Raw genomic sequence first — 18,427 nt, 5'->3', positions numbered from 1 at the left:
AGACAGTACTTTGTCCACTGCTGTTCATAAATATAAAAAGACCAGCTAATGCTTTGCTGAACTTCTCACAGAAGTATTTATAACATCACCCCTCTATTTTTTTCTCCAGCAATAATCTAATTCATGCGCCTCTTATCTTAGCTATGAAACAGCATGTTAAATTCAAGATCACAGCTCATTTAGATAAGTGGAACTGGGCCCATCCAGCGACTCACCCCCGCTGTGACACTGCTTGCTCCTAGCAGAGCTATTTCCAGGCTCGGCGTGGGCAGGGAGCTGGGAGGACTCTCACACTCCAGTGCAGCCCCGGCCCCTCCATGAGGTCACACGGGAACAGCCAAATTTTCCAAAGGAGACTGTATGTACCTGGTGCAGCAATGGGTTCATAAGCATTTTGGCAGCCTTCCCCAAAAACAACCTCCAACAGTTACCTAGAAACATAATCCTTCAAAATAAACCTCATCAAAATAAATTAGGAAAAAAAAACTAAAAAAAAAAAAAAAAATTTTTTTGTTGGTGGATTGCATTCTAGCTATAAACAATAATTAGTACACAAACAAGAACCACTGATCAAAGAAATAGCTCACATTCATTTCAAGGTTATTTTCTTTGACAGTTCTCATATAAGCACGAAAAGCGCTGTCAGAAATTTCCCCTTCTATCATTCATTGCTGCACTGCAGCATCCCTCAAGAACACAGCCAGACCCCAAGGCCTAAAGCAGCCAGTGGGAGCCAAGTACCCAGTGAGCAATGAGCTGAAGTCAGCCTGTTGCTCTTGAGCTTAACGCACAAATCATCCAAAATAAGTTAAGAATTCCAGTCACGTAAACAGAAAGCTCTCCTCCTGCACTGGACCATTCCCCTTCTCTGGAGCTCTTTCTCCAAGTTCACTCCTAATCTGAATAAATACAGCATTTACACCAACCCCTCCTTTTATTTTTTTAACCAAACACAACTGCCAGGATGCTTTTCTTCAGATATACAGAGCGCTCCTGATCTGCATACTGATTTTCATTCATTCTTCATAAGCAAAAAGGACACATGAGAGTTTGACAGTCCATCTGCTGCTGCACCTCTCCGTCTGCCTGCAGCCAGCAGGGCCAGGCACCGAGATGAAAGCACACCATGCTGCAGAACCCACTGCCTTCTGTTAGAAGTGACACTTAGGGCAGTTCCCACTTGTGATAGTGTCAGCTTGAAAACTTCAAGCGGTCCCCGGTCAGCAACCCCCTGACAACACTTCCAGCCCTTGGGCTTAGCTGAGGTTATCTCACTGATAACCGGCAGGCAGCCCGGGGACAGCTGTGCAACGTGCACATCCATGTGCTGCTGTGTTAAAGGACACAGCCCACAGCTTGTGTGCAACACACAGCTTCCCAGCACCGCTCCCGAGCTGTGTGCAGTGCTCAGACGGAAGGCTGTGCACACGTGTGTATGTGCAAGCACAGCACAGCCACTGGCAGCTACCCACTGGCACTTACACACCTTCCTGAAAATCATGTTTTTAGCCAAAAGAAATACCTGAGTATATATAGGACAACAGTAGAACTCATCCCAACTAAGTCTGCTTCCAGAACACGAACTGCTATGAGCCAGCTGGAAAGACTGAATTTAAGGATTTTCACACCTTCCCTCACCCTTTAACCCTCTTCTCCAATAAACAAGCACTCCTGAAGCTGCCATACATCCAAGCCCACCCATGCTACCCAGCTGTCTGCTCAGAGGAGCTGTGGCAGCTCTACCTATCTCAGGTCCCAGGGAGGGTCTTGCTCAAACCCACTGTATTGTGCTTTTGGTCTTGGCAGAATACCACCCTAAACAGGTCCACAAGCAATAATGTAAGGGAGCTTGGAATGGATGAAGGAAAGCAGTACAAGGAAAGATGCTCAAAGCAAGACTGTCTCCACAAATAAAGGTGTATTCTATGCAATAAAGCGACGTTTATCTGCATACAAAGGCAGACAGATTTTTGGTCACCTTTCCCCCCCGCCCTCCTTAGGAGCCTCCTGGCACTGTGGTCTCTGGGTCCCACGAGCTGAGTGCTCCTTGTTTCTGACTCTTTCACAGCAAGAAGGACATTTATCAGGTTAAGCCCAGATTTCCCTCTCTGTCTTACCAGCAGAGTTTTGGACTAATCAGAAGACCGACTATATTTTAAAGCTCTAATTCTGCCTTCACTATTTATACTAGCCAATGTCACTTTGACACTATTTTGGCTTTCATCTGCAAAAACTTTCCAACTTAAAAATCCCTTACAACAAACACTCTCTCAAAGCAGACAAATGTGTTATTCTCTCCATCCCCCGCCTCCCAAGTTATCTTCAGCTGTCACCGAACTCACAGTAAGCATTTTCCTTCTTGGGAACTATATGTTCCTGCAGTTATATTCACTGGACCAGAAGAGTCTGGCATCAGAAAAATAACTATCTGATTTCTTGGACTACTGCAAGAGCCCTGCCTCAGCCAGACACAGTTATTACCACCAAGAACTGAAAATTCAGCTGAGTAAGTTAAAGGTGCTCTCAGCAACAAATATTGGCATTGCAAACAGCCATCAAGCATTCATCCATTACAGATACGGCTTCAGGGCTACAACCACTCTTTAAAGGTTGTTTCTTCCTGCAGTTATTTATAACTGAGCAAAACATTGACTTTAAGTTAGTGCAAAGTTCTGCAGAACTGCCATCCGTGAATCGCTGCACTTTTTTTCATAAAAAAGATACTTGAAAGCATCTGCTATCAAGAACTTTTTATATTTGTGTCTGTTCTCAGCTTGTTCAGATCCAAAGCTGCATTTCAGCTTACGCAGGATCAAGCATTGTTGTTTGATTTTATTATTTTGCCATAGTTTGTGCTGCCTTCTTTCATGTGCATTCACTGTAGTATCTTGCGCTATGAAGAGGGCAGGATGGCTGCAGAAGCAGCTCCACTGGAAAGCTGCTTTGGGATGCTGAGCCCGGGGCATCCCATGTGCCAGGGAAGGGAAACAGCAGATCTGTGGGTGCCAGTCCTGGGATGGGGCAGAGAATGCTGGGCAGCAGCCAGGAAAAAGAACAAACTGGCTTGTGGGAGACAAAGCTGATACAAATCACCTTCCTGAAAATCTGCTCAAGGCAACGGTTTTCCCCAGATCGTTTCAACCACATTTGCTTTGCCCAAGAACTGCCCTTGCATGTTGGAGAGCCCAAAGACAGAATCCACCTCTGAAAACTTCCAGGCAAGTGACATCTCCACTCTGACCTGCCTGTAAGTGCCTTCAATCGCTTCATTATTGGTCCCTTTCCATTCCACAGGTAAGGCATCACAAAAGCAAGTCCACGAGCACGTCCTCAACCCCTCCAGGAAGGGTCCTACCCCATTTCATGGGGAGGTTGCCAATGGGAAATTTATCAGACGTCGCAGCACGTTACACAGTGTCTGCTCTGCACTATGCTCAGGACAACCTCTACAGAGCTTTTCCGTGAGGGGTTGTTCATCAGGTCTTATTTTTAAAGAATCTGGGCCAAGTCATCCCTGCTGTAGCTTTAATGACGTCAATGAGCTACAGCAAGGGTGAAACTGGGCCAGTATTTTTTATGGCCATATGTCACGTGCCCGTTAAAGAAAAAACACAAAGGAGAACCAAGGAAGAAAAGTTATTGAGTCAAAAGACCATCTGCACAGAGATTAACATCTAGATAGAGAATGGTTCTCTTTTGATCCTGCTGTACGCTTATAAATGTAATGATTTATGGAAGAAGAAATATTTCCGTAGTGTCAAGGTAAATGAGGACTCTCTAGCAGCAAATATACTCACTTTTATATCCTGTTTTGATAAAGGTAACGAAAAAAAATATCTTTGCCAGGAAAAGGTCTCTTCAAAACTCAACAGAAATAGGTGACACAGTTGCCAGTAACTGCCTCTCCCCAGCAAGCCAACATTAATCACGTTGCATAGCACCAGTCAGTAATAAAGCCCACCAGAGCTGGTTCTCAGCTCATTTCTCAGTAAATCCAAAACAGGATGCTGCAAGTATCAAAATTAAATGCATGAAATAGAAGTTTAAACCTAAGCAGTGTTTTCTGTGAACAACCAAAACCTCGAACATCAACATGGAAAGAACCACAGCCGAGGAGACCAAGCCTGCCCAGTGCAAGGCACCAGCTGAGAGTAACAGCACTAACAGCCATCCCAGCACTTCTGCTCCTGCAAACCAGTGCAGAACTGTACCTGTGCACCTATCTGCAGCAGGCAAAGTGAGCACTGCATGCTTTCCTCCAACCATGGTCAGCTCCTGCCCTGCCCTGGAAGTGGCAACTCAAGGACACCAAACCACCGGATGCATCACAGCCTGTGAGACCCACAGGCAGAACTTCTCAGCTCCACATTTCAAAGCTCACTGAACTGACATTTAGGCACATGAGTAACCGTATTAACGAGGCTCGCTCGTTATGAACACAGGTGAAATTACTCACCAGTATGCTTACAGAGTCACATCAACATGCCCTTAAAGATCATTTTTCAGAAGCCCTCAGGAACAGCACCAGATCACAGGAGCATGATGTTCAGAGCCCTCACTTTGTAGATAGCTTCTCTTTCAAATCTTAGTAGTATATTCCAGTGAAATCTTTGACTCCAATTCTCCAACTCTCAGCTTCAATCAAAGACTGAAGTCTTCTTTTCCCCCCAGTTGTTTTCACTTAGTATTGCTGAGTTGTTTTTCTTGCAATAAGCCAAATCAGTTTGGGTTTTTGTTTGTTTCTTTCTTCCCTCCCCTCTCTTCTCCAACCCCACCCCCCAAACCCATTCCAGTGCTGGAAACAAAATAACTTGAAATTGAAAACGTGCGACCTCCCAAGCCTTTATTTACAGTATCACAAACCACAAGGGAAGGATCTGGCCAAGCTTTCCAGCTGCAATGGGAAGGGCAGGGAGAAACTCGCTCTCGTTTTTGCAGCTGTGATATTTAACACATCACAGGAAAGCAGGATGGGGAGGGGAAGGCAAATAAGAAGCTTGCAGTGGTGGGTGAAGAGGTCTCAGTCACACAAGTAGGTTCATACAATTACATCCCATCTCCCCTGAAATAAACGGATCTCTACACCTGCAAATGTAATTACAAAAATCAATCTGCCACGTGTTTAATGGTTTTGCTTCTCGACTTCTACATTGTACAAGATCATAAGATTCAGAAGCTTTCTGGACTTCACCAGTCCTGAATTTGTATTAGATCCGTAACGATCTCTCTTCATGCCACCATCCCCAAACTGCTACAACAAAGACTGTCAAAAATAAGCAGCCAAGAAGCAGTAGAATCTTCCTCAGCTATTTAAACAGCAGCACAGACACAACGAATGAGGTTGAGATCTATAGAAAGTTACTTGCAGCAGGAAACCGTCAGTTTGTGGTTAGCGTCACAGCTTTTTCCTCCCAGTTAAATACGTATGTCCAAACAGTTCCTCCACTACTCATCTAGTGTTTCTATTATAAAAAGGAAGAAAATGACCAAGAGAAAAACCCATCCATCCACACACTAGCAATTTCCTAACATCAAACTGCCTGACCCCGTAACAAGTGCCACTCTAAGCCACGCCATTACACACAGGTGTGGGAACATCACAGCTGTGCTGTCAGGCTGCCTAGCAGGGCTGCCCTCCTTGTCTGTACGACAGCAGCCATCACCCACCTCTCTGAAGTGTTATCACCTCGATCTAACTCACTGCACGGTGCTTTGCAGCATACTCTGCGAAGGATCCACCATGACAATAGATGGTGCTGAATTCAGTCACTTCCATTAAACTCACCCCTTACAATAGGTACTATTCTCACATCACAGGTTGTGGAGCAAGTCCCCTGGTAAAACAAAGCACAAAGAAAAGTAAAATTCAGCCCCAGTCTGTGTCCACGTAGAAGGACACAAGGCTCTAGAAAGGGAAAGTTCATCATGTTATACAACCTGGGCAGAAATGTACCTAAGAGAACACAGTGCTACACAGGCTCATGGGCAGGTGCTGCCAGCAAGGCACAAAGGAGCCACATGCAAAGCTGACCTGGGCTTCCACTTGACAGTACATTCACAGTTCAGAGGGGCCACCACTTTCCCCAGCACACTACGGATACATCGGCCTCCTGCCCAACACATCAGTCTCTGCTTCTTCTTAAAGAGGCAATCATTCACTCCACCCCAGGTCCCGCGGCTGTGAGGCAGAAGTCAGAGGCAGTGCAGCATCCCTGGACAACCAGAAGCAAGGGTGCTGAGGGACAGGGCAGCAGGCACCTCCTTATCTGCATCACCATCATCCACCTCCCCCGACACGCTGCTCCCACAAGCTGAGACTTCTTGCTGTGGTCCCACAGCTGTCCTCAAGCATCCAGGCTCTTATATATGCACCCCTCAGTGTCTGTCTGCTCTGCTTTTCTGCTTGTGCCAGGGATTCAGCACACTTTCTTACATTTCAAAACAATCCCATGCAGAATACTCCAGGTGCAACTTCCAGAGGACCCTCCTCTCCTCATTATTCCTCTGTTCAGAGGTCCTACTGCACAGGGATGCTGATAGGACATAAGAGGAAATTACTCAGTGCCTACAGCACTTCCCTGTGCTCTGGACATTGTTATTCAGCTCTTTGTTTTCAGGAACACTGCATTCTCTGACAAGGTTTAAAAGCCATTTTTCTCCCTGTGTTCCTTACCTGCCAATCCAGGGACATTACTTGCTCTCCAGTGACGCAAGCTGCACGGATTCATTTTGCTGCAAACACAATACCAAGGCAGTTTCCCCTCACCTGCCCAGGCTCTTAATGACCACTCAGGACCTCTTACAGAGAGGAATGTCAGCCCTGAAGAGTGCCAAGTCCTTCAGGCAAGCAAAAGGAGCAGTCCCACAGCCTCAAAACAAAGCAAACCCTAAACATGGCTAAGGACAGCGCCTCTTCGCTGCTACCACTAACTTTGTCAGACAAACACTCTCTCCTTTACAACAGCCTACAGGGGAGCAAGGGGACCTGGAGTGATCTATGGCAAGGGAGATGCAGCTTTTGAGACACAATGTCCTCCCTCAGCCCAGGAGCACAAATTCTTACAGCAGCATCAATTCCTCCAGTAAAGTTGCTGACAGCAGTGACTGCTCCCACAGAGAGCTGTGCACAGCTTAGTCAGGGCTGCAGTGTGCAGGAGAGAAGCTGCTGGACTCTCAAGAGAAATCTGGGTATCCCACCGAGGGATGGGCTGCAAGTGTGGCAAGCAGTCTGCCTGAGCTGGCCCTGGGTTCTGCTGATGCTGAAGAGAGGCTTTGGGAAGGAAATCAGCACAGGGAATGGCAATTAATTCACTGGGAGTCAGTTTGCTGACAAGAGATAATTAAGGTAGTCAAATAACCCTTAGTTTTCAAGGGCTTCTGGCTTTGCACGTCGATACAAAGCTGGTGTCACTGTGGTTTCTGTGTAACTGCTGCGACTTGAGTACCAGTCCAGGGGAACTGAAAATATATTTTAGTCTGACACGCAAACAGCTCAGACCCAAACTCATTTACCCTTTCTCCGGTCTCTGCAGCAGTCCACTGCTTTTAAACTAAAAGCCAACAATTCTGAGTTTCAGCATCGAGCAACAAAAAAAAACAAAATTGCTGTATCACCATGTCAACGCAAAGCAAAATGTTTGGTGGATCTAAGAGTTAAAAACACTCCTTTTGACAGGGGGAAAAAAAATTAAGTGGCAAGGAATGCACTGGAGGAAAACAAGAAGATGCAAAACTACCCATTCAGGTAAAGACTGGCATTCTGTGTACAGACTACAAGACATATTTCTAGAACTCACATAAAAGCAGCTCAGTAGAGCTGGAAAGGCACCCAGCAAACCCACAATCCACACTCTGCAAGCTGGAGCACAAAGGGTGCACAAAAAAAATCACAAAAAGCACCAAATCTCTTAAGAATTGCTTGTTAAAGAACCCGCAGGGTACTCTGCTCCCATCTACACTTCTTGCTGTGGACGTTTTGCTTCTCAATTCTCTTCAAAATGTCAAGTTAGGACTTCAGAGAGGAAAATAAGAATTAGAAGCTAACACAATGTCATCGCAGTACCAGGAGGTGCACACTTGTTTATTTCAGACCAAACCCTTTTTTTTTGGGGGGGGGGGGGGGGGGGGAGAGCGGGGAAGAAGGGGAGGAGGGGTGAGACCCACAAAGGATTTAAACTCAAAATGTATGTTGATCACACATCCTGCATGGCCATTTCCCCTTTTGATTCATTTGAATTCTTTCAAATAAATGAGAACACTGACCGAGCACAAAAAGGTGTGGAGCATGAGTTTTCTTTAAAAAGAGCTCTATCACCAACCCACATCTAAGCAATATAAGCCAACCATGTTCCGTTACTGCTAAGCCCTTCTCTAAGGCAACCTACAGGCCATTCTTCCAGACTCCACTCTACTCATTTCACCTGAGTCTATTCCAGGGCAACCCAAGGTAAGGTTGATCCCTTCTCTCAGCAGCAGCATATTAGTCTCCATCAGACTTCTTACCATTCTCCCTAGTAACATCTACATGCTTTTTTCTAGCACAGAAGGAAAAGAACAGCCATGCAGCTGAACTGCCAGTACCTACCTTTGGCAAGAAATCTCTCTAGATGCTTCTGAATGCAGGAGGGAGTAAAGACAGCATTGCCGAAGAAGGATGTCACTGTTGGTCCACGTGTCAACAACCTAGGAAACGATAAAGCACAGCTGCTTAACTGCCTTGCCCGTGGGAAATCAACTGCAAGAATAAAGCTGCATTATTTTCACAGTTATACCATGCTAATGGCTCCTATGCAAACAACGCACAGCTACAACGTTTTATAATTGCACATCAGAGTTTCTCTGCAGACATCCCTCTGGTATGTCAGAAATTCAATACGTGATGGTAGGCGGCAATGAGCACCTCGGGGATTTAAAGCGCATTCCAAGCCGTGAGTCATCGCCATCTCTAACTCATGGAAATTTAAAAAAAAAAAAAGAAAAAGGAAAAAAACAGAGGGAAGAAAAACACACACACGCAGTGCACTGACCACTCTCCTGTGTTCTCGCTGTGCAATAGAACAGCTTCCCCCCAAAGCATTTCCCTTTTAAAACATAGCGCTGAAGGATTTCCATGAAGGAGAAACCACTGCAGACCTCATTCCACATCAAAATAAATTTAAAAAATTAAAATGAAATAGCAAAAAAAAAACCCAATTGCACAGCAGCCTGCTTCCAAAGAGCCCCCAGGGACATGCAGGACCACATGCTGTGGGAGCAGAGCTGCCCTCACCGCCTGCAGAAGGGTGCAGTCCCCCCACCAAGCACCAGAAGCTATTCTGAATGATGCTTCTGCAGTGCTTGGTGAGCATTTCAGGTCACACGTGTGCTCCCCTCCCTGAGCTCCTCCCGAGGATCCTCAGGTTCCTTCAGTCTGTTTAATTCCTCAGCCTTTATTTTGGGGGCAGACGGTGTGTGGGAGCATCCCAGCCACCAAGCAGCACCCGCAGCCAAAGGGCCACAGGAAAACAGCAATACTACTCCCACATCTGCTGTTTCCTGCTCCAAAGCAAAAAGACTGGAAAAACAATGGATACCTTTAGCTGGGACACCCTGCTTCAGAGAACATTTAGACCTCACCACAAATGTTAAGGACCAGAAGAAAATTAGTGTGATTGCTCCTTACTCTTGTTCCTTCTCGCACAGGTTGATGCATCCTGGAGGAACAGCAAGACTCGCTAATGTTCTGGGACCATTAATCTCAGAGATCTTGCCAAGAGCAAGCAGCCAGGCAGCTTAAAAATATATTTAGTCCACAAACGCTTATTAACGTCATTTGCTGATTCACAGCTGAGCCAGTTGCACAGGGCACAAATGCCACTTCTGCTTTGCCAGCCTGGGTGAAAGACTGTCACAACAGCTGGATATCAGGTGGCTGAGCCCATCTCAGAACCAACCACCACACAGCCAGAAGCTGTGAGTGGACCTGGGCTATGATGGGAACAGCCCAATACACATCTGAGCAAGCTTTGCTATTCTTAACATCATGCAATAATTTGTGCCAGAACTGATGAATCCAGGGTGTGATGTCCATTCCACGCTTCTTTTTACGAGATAGATGCAGATGCTGGCTATGCTAGGCAAAGGAATGTGTACCACACTCAAAGTCTTGAATATGGAGCCAGCATGGAGCTCCATCTGCCTGGCCTCTCACTGAGCAGGGCAAGGACTCAAGGGCTCAGAGAAAGCATCAACGTTCAGCTGACACATCACGGGGCTGCCTCAAAGGTTCTATGTCAGGCACCGATCTCAACATGCAAGGTACACACAAGGACTCTTTGAGGAAAGCAATCTCTCTACCTAATTTTTTTGTTTCAGGCTTGGGTTTTCCCTTCTTTTTTTTTTTTTTTTTTTTGTAGACTGGGGAAAGATGACAAACTTTCTTATTTTCAATGATAGCATGTCTGAAATGATTGGTCCAAACGGAAGGACAAGTCTGTATCTGCTTGCTAGTCATACTGAAATCAAAAGCGATTAAAAGCAAAAGCTTTTATGAGCAACAGAAACTGAAAGTACTCCCTTTGGAAAAATGTAAAGACCAGCATTTTCTCTCAGTAAGCAGCAGATAATGAATGCAGCCTGGGACACTGACACATTTATACAACCTGTTTGCTGGAACAGTCATACAAATTCACCTTTGCTGTATGTCCAGCTCAGCAGTTTGCAGAGGTCTCACCGATGCCACAGCTGCTTTTATTTATAGGTATCAGAACAACTTATCAATCCTAAATTTAAACTTCAGTATTACGTTCCAATCCTAAATATCAAAATAAAAATTAATCTGTTCCAGATTAATAACAATCAACTCTGACTGTGTTTCAGGTATTTTGTGATAACTGGTAATCAAGCACAGTTACTATCACTTGTTTTGTTATTGCATTGCTGAAACCTGAGGGCACGTCTGTCCAAAACAAACCATCAGGACAAATCAACCCAACAAAAATGTGTGTAAGTTCTGAGTTAATACAAGAGTTCCCAGAGGACCACTTTTATAATGGGTCAGTAGCAAGTGCTGATCATTACAAACTTTCTCCCACCCTCCCAAGGACCTGGGGCAAGCATCTCTCCAAGGAAGGTGTGGGGAGCTGGGGCAGCCCAGGACCAGACCCTTGCAGTGATCACATCAGCACTGCAGCAACACGACGCACATTGCAAGGCAAACCAAAGCAGAGTGCAGCTGTGAGCAGACAGTATCACAGCAAACACATTCTGGAGGAGGACGAGGTGCCACCCAGCAAGCAGCAAGCCGCTCCTGTTTAGTACAAGTGTTGAAAATGCTGCACTATACTAATAGAACTGGCATTTACCTTTCCGAGGAGGACGATTAACCACAAGATGCTTTCTGCTGGCTTCTGAAGGCTTGTCTGCTTAACCAGCACGTTGCACTTCAACTATCAGCCCTCCCTCCCAGTAGGACCAGTTACAGCCACCTCTAAGGCACTTCCCACCGGCAGGGCAGGCAGAGCTCCCACCTGGCTGCAGCCTGAGCACACACCGTGGTGGCAGCCACAGAGCAGCACAGGCTGGCCCCATGCCCAGGAGCAGAGCCCTGTGTAACCCAGATGCATCCACACGCACGGCAGGTCCTGTCCTAGGAAACACCCAGGGTCAAAACTGTTCCTAGCAAGCACCACAGATGTTTCAGCTCAGCCTACTGCTTCCTACTACCTGCACTAAGTACTCAGCCCTGACTCTCATTAGCTGTGGTCGCACACCGTGGCCCCAGTTTGTAAGCATCAGCTTCAGACCACGGGTAGTCACATCAGTCCTCCATCCTCAGGGAAGGTGTTTTCCATTCCCACAACAGTTACTTACCCTAAAACAATAAGGGGATATAAATGAGCAACTAAAAAGCAATGAACCAGAGAGAAATAATATCAGAACCCTGAATAACTCTGCAATCAAATGAAAAGGCTCCAGGATGTGCCAGGCAGCAGAGAGAATTAATGAACACAAGATAAACAGAGCAGTTAGAGAAAATCTGAGCGGCTCAGGAAGGCACCTGGATAAATCTGCCCCTGCCTGATGCTGGAGCATCTGCACCTCCGGAGCACCAGGCGTAGGCCTTGCTGCAAGGAGAACACTTCCATGAGTGGAAACAGAAAAGGAGGAGGAGAAAAGGCCTCCTGGTGGGCTCAGCATCTGCTTATGTTAAAGGCACTGCTTTATGCATGAGAATGCTGTCACCCCTGGAAAGATTGCTAAGCGAATCAGCCAGATTCAGATCTCTGCAACCTGCTTTCAGGACTTCTTCCCCCAAAAAATCTATTTTAATTCAACCAATCACATTTCTATTACTTCCCATATCAATAGGGTAATTAACAAAGCAAAGTTAGTCAGCTATGCAGCACTTCACCTTAAATAAAACAGCTCAAGAAATAATATACCACTTAATCCTTACTTGACAGCCAGAAAAGAAACACTGTGTGTTAGAAACACGCACAAAGAGGGTTCAAAATCCATTCTGCAGACCTTGATGGGAGGCTGTCCTTGTCAACGAAGCCCACAATCCATAATAATTGTCAGCATCGTGCTTTTATCCTCCGTTTTATGAGAGCTCATCTGCTGATCAATGAGGAGCCCCATGGAATAGCACTTTGAATTTCAATGTCAACACAGCAGTACTGTGGTAATGATTGAAAATATTTACATATTGCCTCATTGATCGTGGGGAGCTCTTTTCCAACCATCTGGCTACTGGGCACTCGTTTTTTTTTCAGGGCTTTAAATTGTTATCTGAACATCTTTGGAGCTCACATCCAGCATCACACCTGAACCAGGTCCTCCTGTCATTTTTAAGCCATAATATTAGCGATAGCATTAGTCAATTCGATCTCGTCTCGAGGAGGGAGGGGGGGAATTCTCTTACCAAGGGCGAAAGCAAAACACAACCAGCAAACTCCTGCTCCACGGTCAGCAGAGCCATGTGCCAATCCAGCTACAAGGCCTCGCATTTAATGTGACTCAAGGGTGTCACTGCTTTGACAATAGATGAGTCAAATGGAAATATGTCACTCACACGGCACTCTTTGCCAGCCTCGAGATAAAGAAACCCGTAAGGGCTTATTTTTCCACCTCCAGATGGAATACCTTCTGATAGCTGCAACGCCAAGCCCCTGGGCTCTGTGCTGCGTGGCTGTGTTTATTCTGCCTTCAGTAAGGACTCGAGGGAGACGAGGCAGGCGGGCAGCTCGGGCCAGCTGCTGCCTAACGGGCTGCGAGGATGCAGGCTGCATCATCTGCACCTCCTCGAAAGTTTAACAGCAAGTGAAATAAAACACGCAAGAACAACCAGCAGCAGCACCTATGACTACTCTGCAGGAGGCCTCCGCAGCGTACCTGCCAGGAATCCCAACGAGCTGCTTCACAAATGCTAGCTGAGCTGATTTCAGGCTTTTTTTGATGGCCCCAAGCCTCGTTATTAGAAGGTGATTCTCCAAGCTGCTGGTGCCATACACTTCATTTAGGAAGAATAGGGGATGCAAAGACAAACGACACTCTTGCCTTTAAACCTGGAATAGAAATAGTCTCTCCCAACAGCTTAGCTGATGATTCTGGTCATGTTGTTAAAGCTAAAACATTTTTATCTCTTTTCCGTTCTATGTTGTTAAAGAGCAGTAAAACACAAATTCTGCCAGCAAAAGAAAATATGGACAATGTGGGAGAGAGCAGAGCAAGGCGCGCTGACTCACCTGGCCCTGGGGTGCAGCTCTGCATCCTGCCCCTTTCCTTCTCCTGGGGGAGTGCACGAGGCAGCAGGACAGAAGGCTCTACTCATACGTCCCCTCTGCCCACGCAGCCCAGATGCCGTGCAGATGTGATACAGCAGATCAGGCACTTGACCTAATGAGCTCCACTGAAGGCACAGAAGGAAACACAGGGAGCAGTTCTCCTTACAGCCCTGCATAAAGCCCTACTGCTGCAAGAAGCCAGTTTGTAGGACGCTGTAACTGAGAGGTTTTACCATCCAGAGTCTTCCCCCACCATTTCCAGTACTGATATTTCTGAGCAGAGCATCATGCAGGGATCCCAAGGTGCACACCTCCAGCAAGGCAACTGCCACTCTTCTCAACAAAGCAACAGACTGGAATGGGAAGTTGGAGCAACACAGGAGCTGCACTACGAAGGTTAGAGCTTCAAGTAGGCTTGCCCAAATATGCACTTCCCTCTGACAGCAATAGCGCGTGAGATGAATGTGCTTTATTGAAAAGCCTATTTATAGGAATTCAATGTAAGCAAAAGACAGCATTAAAAATGGTTCTGTAGTCCTAAAACAGATAGAGGACACATGGTGTCCATGCTAAACGCATTTCTGAGGATAGTCACTGAAAGATGTTTGCCAACTTAAAGTTAAAATGCGGAATGAGATTTTACAACCCAGATAGGTTAGACAAATAGTGAGTCCCAAGAGCCCAGATAAACGATGCTTAAAAAATAAGAAGGGTGAGAAAACAAAGGAGCTATTTGCTCCTCTCCTTCTCTGCCAGTTTGCTGTGCTGGACTCACAACAGGCACTGTGCTGGCACTGCCCAGAAACCAGGAGCACACCTGGTCACAGTGCACTGCCTCCCCACTGAGCCCCGACCTGCAGCATTGCACACAGCTGCTGCCAGGCTGTCCTTGCTTAGCACAGAAGCCATCTCCCACCTTTGTTCGTAAAAAGCCCAGAAAGTCAGCCATGGGAGCACCGTGGAGGAGATGAGGATCACAGATAGAAAGCAAGCGCGCAGCCTTTCTCCCCCTCTTGTTATTTTTCACAAAATATCTCCCAGTTATTTACACAGCCATGTCCTAAACTTCCCCTCCAGTTTCCCAGCTTGCTGCTAACCACATTCTGTTAGAGATGACATGAGTCTGGCTCTCGGTGTGTCGAGGTGGGAAGGTTCCACTGGGGCAACGCTCCGGCTGTGGAGCAGAAGGCACAAAGAAGCAGGAGCTCCATCCCTCCACCATGCAACAGAACCAACCCACACAGGGGAGTGGGTGACTGAACAGCTTGGGGACGCCCACCATCGCTTCCCCACCTCGGATCCAGAAAAAAAAAAAAGATGTAAATATTTAGATTTCGATTTCAACTGATACGATAAATATAAAACGCCTATTTCCTTCTTTAAAAAAAAAGTATATATAGCATTAAAGTGGGTAAACCACCCACACAGAGAAAAAGATTCTGCGGCGCTTCCACCTTTAGAAGGAGGTTATCTAAGTTACACCATGATCTTAAAAGAAACTGCAGTCACAAGTCATACCCGCTGTGCAGACTCTGGTCACAGAACACGTGTCTGCACATCAGCACATAAGGACCGTTCTGCAGCCCAGCTCCCTCAGCCCCCGCGCTGCCCTCCGAGCCCTGGCCCAGGAGGCTCCATGGAAGCTCCAAGCCCTGCACCAGATCCGCACAGCCAACTCTGCACAGAGCTCACCCGGCCGTGCCCTAAGCACCTCTGCAGCCTCTTAAAGCACATCATGGAATTACGGCCCCGCCACGCTGCCAGGTTAACAGTCGTGCAAATATCAAACTCTGCCGGAGCGGCAGATAACAAGGCCTCACCCCGAAACACTGATATGGCAGAGAACTCAATGTGCTGACGTGATTACACATTTCCACCTTCCAAATTGGTTACTGCAGACGAGAAACGCCTTTTCAGGTCACTGCTCGATGGGTTAAGCTAGCTCATATGCTTGAATTAGCATCCCGTGCTCGGCCGTCCTTATGCAAGTGCCAGCGATCCAAACCCATCCCAGCTCACTGCCCTGCCCTTACCAGGAGCAGCTCCACATTGACACAGCACAACCCCACACGCATCCCTTTCAGGCCGGGGCTGAGTTCACTCTCTTCAGGCCCAGCACAACGCTGTGGCACTTGGATTTCTTCCAACATCCAGAAAACAAAGCTAAAAATAAAGCGTTTTATTTATCCCCTTCCTCCCACCCGTTAATTACTCCATTTGCACTCACGCTGTGCACTTTGGGATATTTCTGCTTATACGACGCTTTCAGGCTCAGAATCAAATTGAGACACATCTCACTAATTTGGGGATGAACAGAAATATTAGCTGCGTATCCATATCAGCCAACATCAGAGTTTAATTAGAAAATATCTTCACCACTTAGAGAAACTGGCTAAGAAAGCCATGTTTTTCTTATATTGCTTTTTCCTCCTAAAAAAATGACTTCTGTTCAGGTGTGGGGGGAAATTAGCGCTGGTTTGGACTAATTGGAGGCATCTTCTTTACATTATCTTGCCTGCAGGATGTAATGCTCTGTTTGGCCAACCTGCAGGAGCAGTAACTAATTTTGAATAGAGACCACACACCTAAATTCAAAGCCCCTCAGCACCGCTGTCAGTTGTAAGTTTTGAGTATTTCTTTAAATAATAATCATCATCATCGGGACAAGATCTCTGCAAACTGGTTGCTGTCAACTAAGATGAGAAGTTGGATGAAACTCCCACGTGCCAGCTGGCAAATCACAATAAACGCTTGGGCTGTTAGATGCACAACAAGCAGCAAACACACAGAAATACAGCACTGGCAGCAGAAGGGGTATTTCAGCACAAAGTTATCGTTCTGGCAGCAGCTCCTGGGGACCAGAAGTCCCGCACTGAGGGCTCTGCGCTCTCCTCATCTAACAGCCCATGATTTGAGCAGTTATGTCTGGTTGCTGTCAGCGTGGCCTTGGAGTTCACCATTCAGACATCATTTATGACCCTCCTGGCAAGTTACTTACAAAATACTGCTAAAGGATACCAGAGGACTGTTTACTCAAACCGTTACTGTTTCCTGAACGCAGATGCAAGAAAAAGTTATATTAAGAAGATAAACAGCTGCTCCTGTATGCTGTTTAAATGGTAACAAAAGCATCTAAGGGCCATAAAGGGAATAGTAAGGGAATTAAACCACATTTTTATGCATGAAGATGGCTAACATCCGTACATTCATTAAAGCGGTATCAACCATGCTTTTAATTAAAAGTTGGTGACAGAAACTTAAACATGATGAATGCCATCTACCAGCCTGCCAGAAGCCCGCTCTGTCAGAAGCGCAGCGAGCTGAGCTTCAGGCCCTGCTCATTTCCTTCGCTTCCCTCTCACGGACGCCACAAACAGAGCACACTGCAGGGACTACAGAGCAGCATTCCTCTGATCAACAGCAAGCCAGGACACGCCTGCAACCACGCTTTCCTGCTGGGTCATTCCTCACTATGTGTGTCCCCGAGGCACGTTGGGGTGACGGCGCCGGGCACCTGGGGCACGAGGGTCAGGCAGGGCCGTCCCACAGGCAGCACCTCCTGCTCGGCAGTGGAAAAATGCTCCGGTGCCGTTGCTGAACTCTGCAGCACCGTCTGTCCTCTTGTGTTACTCAGGAGCGCAGCGCAGTCACGGCAAAAAGAAACCGCACAGCAAAAAGGCAGCAGAGCAGGGAGACGGCACGGAGAGAGGCAGGGCAGGACGAGAAGGAGTCCTGCAAACCGTGTGCGTTTATTTCAGTGTGAAGTCAAACCCTGCCTGTCTGAGCTCTCACACCTGCAAAGGTCCATCTGCTACCGCGGCTCAGCCGCTCTCCTGCGCAGAGCGGTAGCGAATGACGCCGCCAAAGACTGAAGGCATTTTTCAGCACCGTGTCATGGGATCCCACAACCATCACCCACCTTGCTGCTCCACAGCGCGCGGAAGATGGAAGTTCTCTCTTCAGAGCGGTTATTAACGAAGGGAGAAGCTTTTGTTCCTCCCAAACGCACAATCTGCATCAACTTCACCTCAGCCGCGGCGATACGAGCCAAAAGCACGGCAGGGCCGAGCCGCGGGGCGGAGGGCAGCGCGCCAGGAGAGGGCCGGGCTGCCGGGGAGGGAGCGGGGATGCGGGAGCGATGCTGCCCGCGGGGCTCAGCAGCACCGAGAGCCCCGAGCCGGGCGGTGCAGCGGTGCACAGGGAGCCGTGCCACAGCCGCGCTCTCTCTTCCTCCCTCCCGGAGCACGCAGCGCTCAGGGCTCGGCCACCTCCCCAGCTCCTCGCTGCCCGCAGCGCCGAGGCCCGAAACGACCCCGCGGGGCTCCCCTCAGCCGCACAGCCGTACAGCCGTACCCCGAAGGCGCTGCTCCGCTCCCGGCGCCTCCGGGCGGTTCCTCGGGCAGCGGCTGCGCGGGCGGCTCCTTCGCCCCCTCCTCGGGGCAGGGCTGGGCTCGCCGCGCCCCGACCGCTCCCCACGACGCCGCGAAAACGAAATCGAGGTCAATCCCGGCCCGACCGATGGGGACGCGGCGGCAGCGGGGCTCAGGACGGCCGTGCCGACCCGGCGCCTGGCCGAAGCCGGTCTCTCGGTCCCGGCACGAGGGAACGCGGCGCGCCGCGCCCACCCCGAGCGGCGCCCCGTTCTGCGGAGCAAAATCGCT

The 18,427-nt window shown here is 47.8% G+C and overlaps 1 protein-coding gene across 9 annotated transcripts in view; it reads right to left on the bottom strand.

Annotated features, from left to right (window-relative positions):
- The window catches only part of PITPNM2 (phosphatidylinositol transfer protein membrane associated 2), a 116,310-nt gene that overhangs the window by 97,518 nt on the left and 365 nt on the right, over positions 1–18,427 (bottom strand). For 5 of the 9 annotated variants that reach the window (XM_085238403.1, XM_085238411.1, XM_085238410.1 and 2 more), the window contains exon 2: positions 8,585–8,682. The gene's annotated coding sequence lies outside the window, so the exon portion shown is untranslated. Of the gene's footprint in view, positions 1–8,584; positions 8,683–11,342; positions 11,460–12,904; positions 12,924–13,727; positions 14,135–17,685; positions 17,826–18,427 lie in introns of those variants that run through there. The other 4 variants (XM_085238404.1, XM_085238406.1, XM_085238408.1 and 1 more) reach the window with 4 other exon arrangements.

This window comes from Meleagris gallopavo, chromosome 17 (assembly GCF_905368555.1).
Source record: "Meleagris gallopavo chromosome 17, MGAL_WU_HG_1.1, whole genome shotgun sequence".
Classification (NCBI taxonomy): Eukaryota; Metazoa; Chordata; class Aves; order Galliformes; family Phasianidae; genus Meleagris; species Meleagris gallopavo.
The sequence above is the reverse complement of the archived record's forward strand: the minus strand, read 5'-3'. Positions and strand labels throughout refer to the sequence as shown.